This window comes from Engraulis encrasicolus, unplaced genomic scaffold (genome assembly GCF_034702125.1).
Source record: "Engraulis encrasicolus isolate BLACKSEA-1 unplaced genomic scaffold, IST_EnEncr_1.0 scaffold_28_np1212, whole genome shotgun sequence".
Classification (NCBI taxonomy): Eukaryota; Metazoa; Chordata; class Actinopteri; order Clupeiformes; family Engraulidae; genus Engraulis; species Engraulis encrasicolus.
In genome coordinates this window covers 2677844-2690560 of record NW_026945577.1, presented here as the reverse complement: position 1 = coordinate 2690560, position 12717 = coordinate 2677844, and the positions used below count along the sequence as shown (strand labels likewise).

The 12717-nt window shown below is 42.8% G+C and overlaps 2 long non-coding RNA genes across 2 annotated transcripts; both read right to left on the bottom strand.

The window, feature by feature from the left end:
* Positions 1-689: 689 nt before the first annotated feature.
* LOC134443171 (uncharacterized) lies at positions 690-1867 on the bottom strand. Its single transcript, XR_010033586.1, has 3 exons — positions 1713-1867; positions 906-1004; positions 690-748 (listed from the first exon to the last, which is right to left on the bottom strand). It is a non-coding gene; the product is annotated as an uncharacterized LOC134443171 (long non-coding RNA).
* A 328-nt stretch (positions 1868-2195) lies between these two features.
* LOC134443168 (uncharacterized) lies at positions 2196-4557 on the bottom strand. Its single transcript, XR_010033582.1, has 4 exons — positions 4425-4557; positions 3827-3909; positions 3157-3255; positions 2196-2254 (listed from the first exon to the last, which is right to left on the bottom strand). It is a non-coding gene; the product is annotated as an uncharacterized LOC134443168 (long non-coding RNA).
* Positions 4558-12717: the final 8160 nt, after the last annotated feature.

Genomic DNA, 12717 nt, shown 5'->3' with positions numbered 1-12717 from the left:
TGCCGATATAATTATTTATAGTCCTACCATGAGCCGACGGTTGCCCGCCTTATATCCGCTCATGAGCCAATGTTTAACCGATTTCATTACGACTTAATTACGACCTACCCCACACAGCAAAAGTACACCGTAATGGATCCGCCCCGTAGTCCACCATCCGGAGGTCATCCTCCGGTACGGATCCGGTAAACGGGGCCGTATCGGCGTCCACTTGCACGCCGCCTATCATCCGATGCGGAGGCGTGGTGCGGACTCCAAAGGGACCCGTTTGTCACCCGCAACGGATCCGCGTGCAGAAGCGTACCTCCGCAGTGAGCCCGGTTCGGAGGCGCGACATCCGATGCGGACTCATTCCGTGTCCACTTATTGCATCCGTCACGGTTCCACTACTTTTTATCAGTTACGGACCCATTCCGGACTCATAGATGTTCCGGGCCGGGACCATTTTGGATCCGTGCTCATAGAGTTACTTTCTTATTATGCTATAATCCCAATAAACGAACACTAAACCAGTTAACCGTTTCAAAAGTTAACAGCATTTAGATTTAATTCTACAGATAACACAGACCTGGACATAATCTCCCAAAAAAAAACAACCTGACGAAGAACTTCACTCATCATGATTTTTTATTTATCTTGACATTATTTTTCTGTCTCACTGTCATGTTGAACAATCGCATGTCGTGGTGGCTGCCTTCTCTTCCTTCCCTCATCAGTCGACGGGGAAACAACACATCAGCGCTCCGATCTGAAAAGGCAACAGAGCTAAACTTAGAGCTTTCATTTATTTCGTAAGATGACAATCAGACATTGCATTGCATATGGAATGGACAACGCTCTTTCACATCTCTATCCCGTGACAGTAATGATGTTGAATATTATAAGATGTACAATGTCCTACTTACTCTTGGTCGTAAAAGCCGGGAGGCAGGCGGGCATCACCGTAGCAGGGTGGATTACAGCTGGCTAGCCCTGTCCGACCCAGAGGTAATTCCACCTGTTTACTGTTGCACAAGATTAAGAACAAATTCAGATATTTGTAGCCCAACCACGGACATCTTTATCAAACTATGAGCCCAGCTACTTCATTCATTCACCAATGATGGACAGCATATGGGACGAGGGCGCAGTTCATGGCCATCCATTAATTGCTAATAAATAATTAGCCTGGATTTCGTTAACGTGAGGAGAACATGATGCCACCGCTTTAGGATTTGTACCGTTAAAAACACAGTTGGTGCCAATCCTGTTGAGAGCATCACCAATCCGTGTAAAAGTGTACCACGAGCCAAATTCAGACCAATATAGCCGTTTCATAAGAGTATTTGAACACTTAGACCTACGTTTAACTTTACACAAGTTTGCTTCAGTCAACCGGTTTGCTAGTAGCTGGCTAGCAAGCTAACGTAAACAAGGCTGTTAAAATGGGCACAATGTAGATAATTTTTATTCAACTGTACTTCCTCCATGTATCGGATGGCATCATATTTTAACAGCATTTAGGAAATACTACAATAGCCAATGTAGTTCTCCATGTCTTTGAATGAATGAACTAGCTGTCTCGTTTTGAAAACAACTAGGGTTAACATACACTTTTAAAGTCATAAAAAACAGAATCCTACGAAATATCAATAAGCATTGATAGTATAAAAGCTTCAGATATACTTTTTGTACCTTTGTGTATCACCTAATATAAATAAATCAATACTTACTGGAGAGCGCTGTTCGGTCGTGTCTGCCCCAACAAAAACTGTACCAACGTCCGTTAGATTTTACAGCGCGTCCGCGTTTGTGAATCAGATATGGATGCGATTATGGTCCGCGTTTTGACGGTAGAATTTGGGGCGGCGCACGGTGGCGACCTTGATCCACCAAGTGGAACCCAAAGGAATGTGACAGTGACACGGATGTGGTGACTTGAACGCGGCTCCGCATCGGAGTCCTCTGCTGTGTGGGACTCGACGTACCCCATCTGCGCGAGGAAAGCATCCGGACGTCTCGAGGAACAGCTGATTTTAGGTTGCAGTTATGAAACTAGCATGTCAAAATCACGTAGCATGCCAGAAAATCAGCTCTTTCCATAAACAAAAAGACGTCTGAATGTTCTCACCGCTGCAGTGGAATTCCGCCTTATTTGAGGTCTTCCTGCTTCACCATAGGCCTATGCCTCACCAATGAAAACACAAGAAATCATAGACGTTTTTCCATTTATTTTTTTCCACAATTAAGCAAAATGTCCATCGTTGAATCATTCCTGCAGGAGAAAAAAAAAATCTGTGAACATGGGCTGGATGTGAAAATCACCCTTTACATGAGAACATACCCTACAGTTTAGGCTATGACTTTCACATGTCAAAAGTTTACAACTATTTATTGAGAACAGTTTTTGTAAGCAGGATTTCACCATCTACTGTATGTAGCCTAAGTCCTGCCTGTGGATGAAAAGTCTATCATCTATATTGACCCTTTTAATTTAAAAGTGTACTCGCTACTCTGTGGTATTTTTTATATAGTCATGGATAAGTGGGGCAGTCATTGGTAAGCGGTTAGGGTGTCCTGTAGCCCAGGGCTGAACAACCCAAAGGTTGCTGGTTCATCTCCCAGCCCGCCAGGTTGGTGGAGGGAGTAATTAACCAGTGCTCTCTCCTCCATCCTCCATGACTGAGGTACCCCAAGCATGGTACCTTCCCGCCACACTGCAACATACTGCTCCCTTGGGATGCCAATGTAGGCTGCACCCTTGCACAGGTGAGGCATAAAATGCAATTGTTGTGTGCAGTGTATACTTGTGTGCTGTGTCACAATGGCAAAGGTGGGCTTTCACTTATATACACCTAGAGATTTTTTCCCCTGAGTCCAATGTTTTTAAACAGTTGAAACATGAACATTTCCAGTCAATATTTACAATGGAATAGCAGACCTCTGTGTCATATTCCCAAGGAATGGTAGCATCACATCTGCTGTGCTGTGCTGAGTCAAAGTAATTCATAAGCCTACTGGTTGTGTTTTCCCTGCCCATTCACTACTTTGATGGCCTGCAATTTATTCAGATGTGTTCTACAACTTTTTGATGAAACTTACATTTTACATTTGATACCACAAACTAGGCTTACTTGTTGTGCTGTGTGGATTTTTTTTAGCAGGGATCTCACTTACCAATCAGCATGTTTTCCTCTTGTTACCAGTATCAGTCTGAACCTGGCTGGCCACCTGTGCACTTAACCATATGTGAACTCTGAGGGCAAGTGTAGAAGCCTGGCAAATAAAGACAGGAATAAGTCGGTCTCAGTATCACTGCGCAACTACATTCACAATGTAATATGTTGGTTTAGTTGATTTCTGTCCATCACAATTTAATATTATGGTTTACATTTAGGCATATAACTTTCACAATACCATATTAGTTACATTTAGCTAGCTAGTGTCCTATTTGGTAAGGACATGTACAAGTGATGTAGGCTGTACAGCAGGGGTGGGCAACTTTCATTGTAAGGTGGGCCAACATTTTTAATTACCACAACCACATCACCACGCACTTGAGAGAATTTACAAAAGGATACTTCACTTTTTGTTTATTTATACCGGAATGCTTACACTATTGATTTATAGGGGGTTAAAAACTGTCCTTTTTCTTTTTTTTTAAAGTGAGAAGTTGGGCTGCATGTGGCGCCCGAGCCTCCAGTTGCCCATCCCTGCTGTACAGTATCCTAACAGAAAGGCTCTCATAGTATTTCAAATAATGGTCTATATAAAAACTGGTTATAATAGGTACAGTGCAGCATAAACAGGGTTGAGGGGGTGGTTTCTTTTATTTCGTTGTACCTACCGAGTAGTTTAGCCAATGTCTGTGTGACACGTTCATGCTGCCACCTCCACAGCATCCTCTTCACAACCGCAGGGGCAAAACACCTGAAAACATAATAATGTAATCCTTTTTCAGTCCAAGATATAGACTAGAAAATGAGTGACAGCATCACAATCAGTTTGTATGCAAGTGTAGTGGACCCCCCATTTTTGTCTTTTTCTTATTCCCTTATTCTCATTCCCTGTCTTTTTGTTGTCCAGTCAGAAGTTGTCTTTTAGTTTAATTATGCTGTTGCACGTTTTCGCCAATAGATGGCATCATAGGACCAGCAATGAGTGCAGAGACTCTCTCTGGTGCAGTAGCCAGTGACTTCGGTCACATAAGAAGAACGAAACGTGGAAGTGACAGGCTTTGTTATGATACAGAAGGCAGCGGTGTCAGCTGTACAGTTATGCTGAGGAAAATGTAAATAAACAACGAACTCAGCGAAACTCTACACACTTGAGGACCTTATTCATTAAGTGTGCAACATAAGCATTCACGCAATAATACCACCAGGTCACATTTAAGATTTAACTAGGAGTATTTTGTTATGGATCTTATGTAGTGATAGACTTACCATTTTTTCTTGTTATGGCATATCTGGCATATTCCCAAGAGAAGGCCGATGTCCCTGTCTGTTGATCTGATTTTGACTTGTGGTGAATTGACTGTGAAAACGAGAGCAACACATTGCAGTGAAGGCTATGAACTCAGGAGTTCTTAAAGGGACACTCCACCCATTTTGCATTAGGCTTTCCATTGCTAGACACCCAGTCATACTTTTGAATGGTCTTGCAAAAATCTCTCAATTCCCCCTGAGATAGGAGAAACCCGCATTCATCTCTTAACACTTCCTATGTCAATGATGTAAAAATGGTCATTTTGCATCATCGACATAGGAAGTGTAAGAGAGGTGGATTTCTGTTGAGACTACAAGCCTTTTCCCACCTTTTCAACCCCACCCATAGGGGGTTGGACCTAATGCTCTAACAGACTTATCACAGATCACTGTCCCAGTGCTTTTGAAATCACTGGCATTGAGGCTCCGGTAAGCAGTGTTGCCAGATTGGGCTGTTTCCCACCCAATTGGGCTGCTTGAGATAGCCGTCTGCGGGTAAAAATGGCATTTTACAGGAAAACTCGCCCAATCTTTCCCATCGACATCAATAGAATTGGGCGGGATTTAGTGCTTCCAGGTGGGTTTTGAGCATTTTTTGGGCTGGAAATCATCAGCCTCATCTGGCAACACTGCCAGTAAGTCACTGGCATAGCTGGAAAGGAGAAGCTGGACCACACTGCAGCTTAGTTTTCAAGACTTTATTTTTTGCACACACCCGACCAACGTTTCGCTGTTGCTACACCTTCTTCAGAGTCAAATGATAGCAAGAGAGAGACACACATTTCAAGACTTGGCATTCACAGGTGATCCCACTTGGTTTTGCTAAATTTGTCTCATCTCATTGCAGGTAATTGACCCCACCCCCCAACACCAGACAATTAGACAGAGAGGCTTCGTAGAAAGGCATTTTGGATTCATACTCTAAATTCAGTGGAGCCTCAGGGCATAAATGAGGAACATAATATGTCTTGCTCTCTGTAACAAATTGTTCCAGCATCGCGGCTGTGGTCTTGTAATAATTGTAGCTGTGGTTTTATTGACAATGTTCTTTGTGTATTGTTTTTTTCACTTTTTTATTTTGTTTTGGGAAGTTGGCAAGCTCTCTAATTGTCTACAATTTTGTCCTGGTGTTGGGGGGTGGGGTCAATTACCTGCAATGAGATCAGACCAATTTAGCCAAACCAAGTAGCAGTGTTAATTTTGTCAGCATTTTTTGATTTAGTCTTAGTCACAATGACGAAAATCAATATTAGTCATAGTCATATTTTAGTCCTTGCCTTCCCAATTTAGTCTTAGTCTTAGTCTAAATGACGAAAATCAATTTTAGTCTTCGTCAATTTTTAGTCATTTTAGTCAACACTGTACATAATAGAACTCCTCCACACACTGCTTCTCTTTTCAACATATATCATTGACTGTACAGAATAAACCTTCTCCGCACACTGCTTCTCTTTTTAGATGCGTCCCAGCATCTCTATAAGAGGGTCTGTCCGTCCGCTGTCCGTCCGTCCGTCTGAAACGCATTCCTTGTCTGAAACGCTGTCTGAAACGCATTCCTTCAATTGTTCCTCCTGTGTCCACAAGGCGGAGGCAGAGAGGCATTTTGGCCTGGAGCGAATGCGTGTCAAAACCAAACCGGCAAGGCTAAGCTGATAGCATTGTGAGACAACTGAGGGGTGCATTCAATTTTCGGCATTGTTTTGCGTTTGGACAGTGGTAGTCAACTTCGTTCCTTCTCCACAGCACACCAACACCACTGTGAGTGTCACTTAATGTTCACGGTCTTGTGATAGGCCTACACTTCGGCTGATAGTGTCGCGTTGTGCAGCTATTTTGGTTCATCAGAATGGAAATTAACGATTTAGAAGTCGGCAGGCAGTATTTCACACAGATGTTTGTGCTCCGATAGAGGGGCGTTAGCATTGCATAACGCTCCACGAAATGGAACCGTAATAAGTTGACAGGTGACCAGCAGCGCTACAGCTCTTCCTCTAAACGTGAGTTTGCAAACATTCTGCCACTACGTTTCAGTGAGTAGTCAGTGTTCTCGAACTAGTAGACAGATGGGCTATTTGCATTTCACATACGCTGTGTTACTGATGTTCTCGGGCATATTGCAAGGGAGAGTCGTTTTCTGCTGGCGGGCGCGTGAACCCCACAGGTGCTTTCCCTTGCGCTCAGAGAGAGCACCGGACAGAACGCGTCTTTTGCTTCGTAATTGGTTTGCAGTCGTATGAATTTGGTAAACTCTGCCACTGAAGCTCACTGCTTTGTGCCTTGACGGTAAAAAGCTGGCATTGAAAATTAAGCGCACAATGCATCCAAAGGGTGAACCCATAGCGCATGATTCACCCAAACGGTTTAATTTATTTATTAGGCTATTTGGCGATGTTTAGTTTCTTTCCCACATGCACATGACGCTGAAATGGCGTGATAGCCTAAAGGTTGATAAATAACCTAGTACTAATAATATCTGGTAATTTGTAATGTAGCCACTTGATCTATGTGAAATTTGAAATTAGATGCTTCTTTTCCAAATCCAAGCATGATGACCTTATTATAGTCTAAACTGCAAAATATAAAGCTTTGTCTCGTCATTTCACTGCCTGCCACATTATTTGGAGTTTCCATGGGCAATAGGCTATGACCAATAAACAAAAAGCACATCCTCAGAGGGGGGTGGGCGTTGACAGGTTAGGAGGAGGCCAGCGGGGCGTTTTGGGGGGAAAAAAGGTTGGAACTGGCATAGAGGGACGCATCTGTTGTAGGGCTGTCCGCAAATAATCGACTAATCGTTGGTCGACCAAAAAAAATTCCAGTCGACCGAATCCCATTGGTCGATTGGTCGCAGCGGAGAAAAAAAAGAAAAAAAAACAGCATCTCGTCAAAGTTCTTTCAGGACTCTTAACTTGAAGGGCGTGACAAAGGAAGACGTGTTGTTGATTTGTTTGAGAAGGATATAAGTTATTTTGACCATGTCTGGAAGGAGCTCTAAAACATGGGATTATTTTTGAAAAGGATACTACTGCTTGTCAGCCAATGGTCACTAACGTCGGGCAAGAAGAACCACGCGAATTCGAACGACAGGTGCGTTTAATTATGTAACTTCACTACCACGGCAGATGCTGCTCTCCCCTCCCTCTCTCATACACACGGCCCCGTACACTACCCGGCACCGTTTGCTACAATACCTCACTCGACTCGTTGAATCCATTGGTTGACAGAACTACAGGGAGCCGCCTGCACACAGACCTGTATTAACCTAGACTGGCAATGGGCGGCTCTAGCCAATGGCAGCTTTTCGGATTGTATGGGCGCAGCCATATTTGCCTTTTTCGCGCCCTGTGGGCTCCTCCCACAGACGTAGCCCCGCCTAGTGGAGACTATCGCAGCTGTGAGCCATAGGAATGCATACGATTTCAAACGGTGATTACAACGTTATCAAAGTGGGTTTCAGTCATTTTTTGTAAGATTTTGACAAGGCGTAACGTCTAAATTCTCACTCCAATAATGAAATAACCCTCACTACCTCCAAACGTTTTATTAGAGAGCCTGAAGCTGAGCGGTCTTGCCAGATCGGGCGGTTTCCCGCCCAATCGGGGCCATTGAGGAAGGCGGTCTGTGGGTAAAAATGGACGAAAATAATCAGTGTTATCTGGCAACCCCGAAGCCGACTGTTTTCGTTGCCGCTTATGCAGGTTTGTGGATATTTGTGACACTGAATCGGCCATGCTTACGTGTGTAAAGCTTATGTTATGTACTTAACTCAGATGTAATGACAACGGTGTATATTGGTATGTATATTTCTTAAATAAGCCGTACGTTTTCAGTGAAGCAGCCCCCCCCCCAAGGACGCTGAAGGTAACCTAGCAACAACACGGCACAGCACATTGCAGCTGTGAAAATAACGAGCCACTTGAGAGCGAGACTTTTCTAGAACATTAATTTATACTACAGATATTGTTCTAAAGACGTTACACATGGCCTGGTCCAACTTAACTAGTGAACCAGTGTTGCAAAAAAAATATTTTTTTAAAAACCCATCGGTGCATGACGTCATTACGTAATTACGGGAGTCTCCACTAAGATGGCGGACTACGATTCTGAGGCTCTGAGAAATCCGAAAATTTCGAGGGGCATTGCCAGTCTAGGTTAATACAGGTCTGTGGGCCTGCATCTGTCTCGTCTCGCATAATTATCCGTTTATTGCAGACGGTGTAAAAAGTGTGAAGTCGTGTCGGCACATATTCTGAAGCTCCAAAATGCTATGTTGCAACGTCATGGTGCTAAGTCGCACTTTGTTAGCTTCCATACCACTTTGCTGTACAATTGTAGGCTACTCCGTGTTGGCCAACATCCAAAGAACCACCACCAGATATGAACATATTTTGGGGTGTGTGTGTAGGCCTACGTTAAGTCATTCACCGACAAACTTATCAGAATTCTGTTTGCTGCCCTGAACGGCAAGAACTCTTGTCAAGACTCCAGTCCAGCGATAAACAAAACCTGCGTGGGTAATTTAAAGGGGGAAACGCTGCGCATCATTTAAGACCATAAACGGACACTAAGCGCTTGATGGACATTCCAGTGAACAACTGTACAGTAATGCTGCAACAAATGTCGAAATAGATGAAAACGTCAACGCGGGGATATTGATTCTGCCCTCCAGTTGGGCTACTGCTTTCAGGCAGAGAGCGTCATCTCTACCATAGGCAGTTTGTTTCCATCACTGAATATTAATTTTAATTGTAAGTGTTTTACAGGCTTAAACTATGTAAATTCGAACTTCGAATATTCATTAGGCCTAGTAGGGCTATCTGGGTCAAAATGTGATGTGTAAAAAAAATATATATATATATATATATATTTTTTTTTTAATTATAATTTTTTTTGGGGGGGGGGGGGGGGGGGCGATTAATCGATTAGTCGGAGAAAATGACGAAATTGGTCAACCAACAAAATCCTTGGTCGTGGACAGCCCTAATCTGTTGTCCGCCTGTCGGCCTTGTTTAACATATATCACACTGTACAGAATAAACCTTCTTCACACATTGGTTCTCTTTTTCTCTATTTTATTTAACACCAGTGTTAATTTCGTCAGCTTTTTAAAATGTAGTCTTAGTCTTAGTCACAATGACGAAAATCAATTTTAGTCTTAGTCATATTTTAGTCATTGCCTTCCCAATTTAGTCTTAGTCTTAGTCTAAATGACGAAAATCAAAAAAGGGCATTGACGAAATATTTTAGTCATAGTCATGGTTGACGATATTAACACTGCCAAGTAGGATCACCTGTGAATGTCAAGTCTTGAAATGTGTGTCTCTCTCTTGCTATCATTTGACTCTGAAGAAGGTGTTGCAACACAGAAACGTTGGTCGCGTGTGTGCACAAAATAAAGTCTTGAAAACTAAGCTGCAGTGTGCTCCAGCTTCTCCTTTCGAGTGATGTCTATCCCACTGTGATGCACCGGCTGCAAGCTGAGGGAGGGATGATGCATAGAGTCCCAAATAACTGGGTGTGGCCTGTGGAACTTGAGCATCACAGTGCATTATGGGGATTGTTGTCACAAATCCACAAGCACTAAAAAGTCATTTTCTGCCTTTTCTTGGCCAAGAAGGCACCAAATTAGAAATGTATGTTACTATTCTACTATAAATATGACCCACTTTCAGTAACATATTCATGTCTCCACCGGTGGAATGCCCCTTTAAACTTACTTATAGTAAGGGCTATGAATGTGATGCAATATTATTTTATCTCACTTCACGTGGTGTGTGTTTCCTGTGCATTGCAAGTTCAACAAAGAAAATCGTTGTGTTACATACCGTAGCCTATTTTGTAATGTCCTTTCAACCAGTCATCATGGGCTAGACAAGAATCAACAGCCCGACTCCAGCAGGAAACTTGATTACGGGAGCAGTATGCCTACATTTGTATTACAATAGAAAACGCTGTTAGACTACACACGACCTACATACAATGTGACATCTCAAACTATAACTTATAAAACCAAACAAAAACTCACCTGGTTGCTGGGTACGTTTGACACGTTAGCTAACTTGCTAACGGTAAGAAAAAGTGAGGTCGGATATCGATTAGAAACTCGATGAGGAGTCATTCGAGACAGCATGACAGGTGAAGAGATTTATTTCAGCAACCTAATTTAATGTTTAATCAAGCCTGACTTGTAATGCTGAAACCTACATTTCAACAGAAATAATGGTAATGCCTAACTAAAAACGATTGCGGTGGCTAATACTACTGCTGCGACGTCCAGTAAAGTAAACGGAAAATGTTCGTTCCCTTGACAACTGAAATAATTTCAAACAGAGCTCGCGCTGCTCAGGTTGCAAGCAAGCAGGCGCTGGCTTTTGGTTTTGGGGTCTTCAAATGATCTGCAAAGCGTCGCGTTGCCGATGGTCGGGGTTAGGTTGGCAAACCATCGGCAAACTGTGTTTGGGACATTGTCAGATGATGGTCGGTGTTAAGTTGGCAAAGCATCGGGAGGAAACATTAGGAAATTGCTCGGTAAAACGTCGCGTTGCCGATGGTTGGGGTTATGTTGGCAAACCATCGGAAGGGAACTGCAGGGAATTGATCGGCAAAGCGTCGTACTGTCGATGTTGGGGTTAAGTTGGCAAACCATCGGCAAACCATGGCAGGAAACCGTCTTTTCTGCCGCTATTTTGCCGATCTAAAACCAACCTAATTGGCATGACGATTATAAGGCAAAAAAGGCCTCGACGTTTTCCCGATGTCGCCGCCCAATAGCCAACGTCGGCAAGATGCTTCGTGCTGTCTGGGATTGAGGACCCTCTTGCACGGTAGGAAAGTTGATAGGTCAATTGAGAGACCCTGACGAACCTGAAGGTTTGACCCAGACATTTTCTTTAGTTGAATTTCTCTTGCTTCATTACTGCTTTTCACTCGGCGACTAAATCAATACAGGCAGCAGGCGAACTCCTCACCACCATTGAGGAGCTGTTCGACAAGATCCCATGAGTTTCCTACTTCTGCAAAGATGTAAATGAATTTTGATGTTTGATTCAATATCTTCATTGGTCACACCTTTCCTTTGCTGTTTAACCCATTGAGGTCTAAGTGCCCTTGAGAGGGCAATTTGACATGTCTCCAAAAACAAATCTGTAACTCTGTGAGTTTTTGTCATTGAAACACATAAGTTACGCCATTAGAAACCTCAGACCTTCCAGATTTCAAATATATATATATTAAATAAATTATATAGCTGGCCCAATTTAAAGAAAGTGAAAAGAAATCTTTGCATATTCTGTACTCTCTGCCTGTAGCAGCCACACCTATAGCTATTCACATGTAAAGTACCGGTGCTTGAGTGGCTATTCAGAGGTGACAACACGCCCCTTTCAGGTAGGGTAAACACAGCAGACATAGAGTGACAGGGGGGTTGGGGCTATCAGAGCACATGGGGATTGACAGGGGGGTGTGGGCCATTAGAGGTTTTTCACACCTATCTCATTAGTATTCAAATGAGACAGGCAGTGGCAGTGACAAAGTCATTCTTTTTTGCATTTTGTATGAAAACAACAAAACATTTCTAAATGCCCTTTTCACTTTTATGCTGCCAACACATTTGTTTACAAGATTCAAACTTCAAAAGTCTTGGCTAGATATATTTATTGTGTGTTTTCTTGAACTTTTTGAAGACGTCTGAAACCTGTTTTTTTGTACAGTTGTGTTTATACTCAATTTAAATAAAACATGTTTGTATGACATCCAATTTTTTTCAGATTATTTCTTGTCAGGCTTTTCACAATACAACCATATATTCCACTTTTGCATAGATGCTTACTGTTAGCTGAAAATACTTGAAAATGTCAGGGTGGTGCAAGCAGCCTAAAAGCCTCTGAAAGACCTTAGACCTCAGAGGGTTAATTCTGACGTTTAGTCAGTACCACTGAAGGCGTGTAGGGCCAGAGGAGCTGCAATGTGTTCCTTCGAATAATCTTCAGCCAACGAGTTGATGTCAATTAGTCTATCTCCCATTTCAAAGATGAGTATTTTGCTCTGACTCTAATGGTCCTGATTTGAGGTATTTCAGTCTGGATGTACTGCATGTAAATAATCACCCTAAAATCTGATTCTTCATATTTTGAGAAGATTCAACCCTGTAGGCTTGACAGGCCTTCGGAGGACATTTTTCATTGTAGCCTATCTTGGGAGCTCCAGTGATACAGTAGTAGTGTTGCACCTATAGTAGTAACGCAGCCTTGAA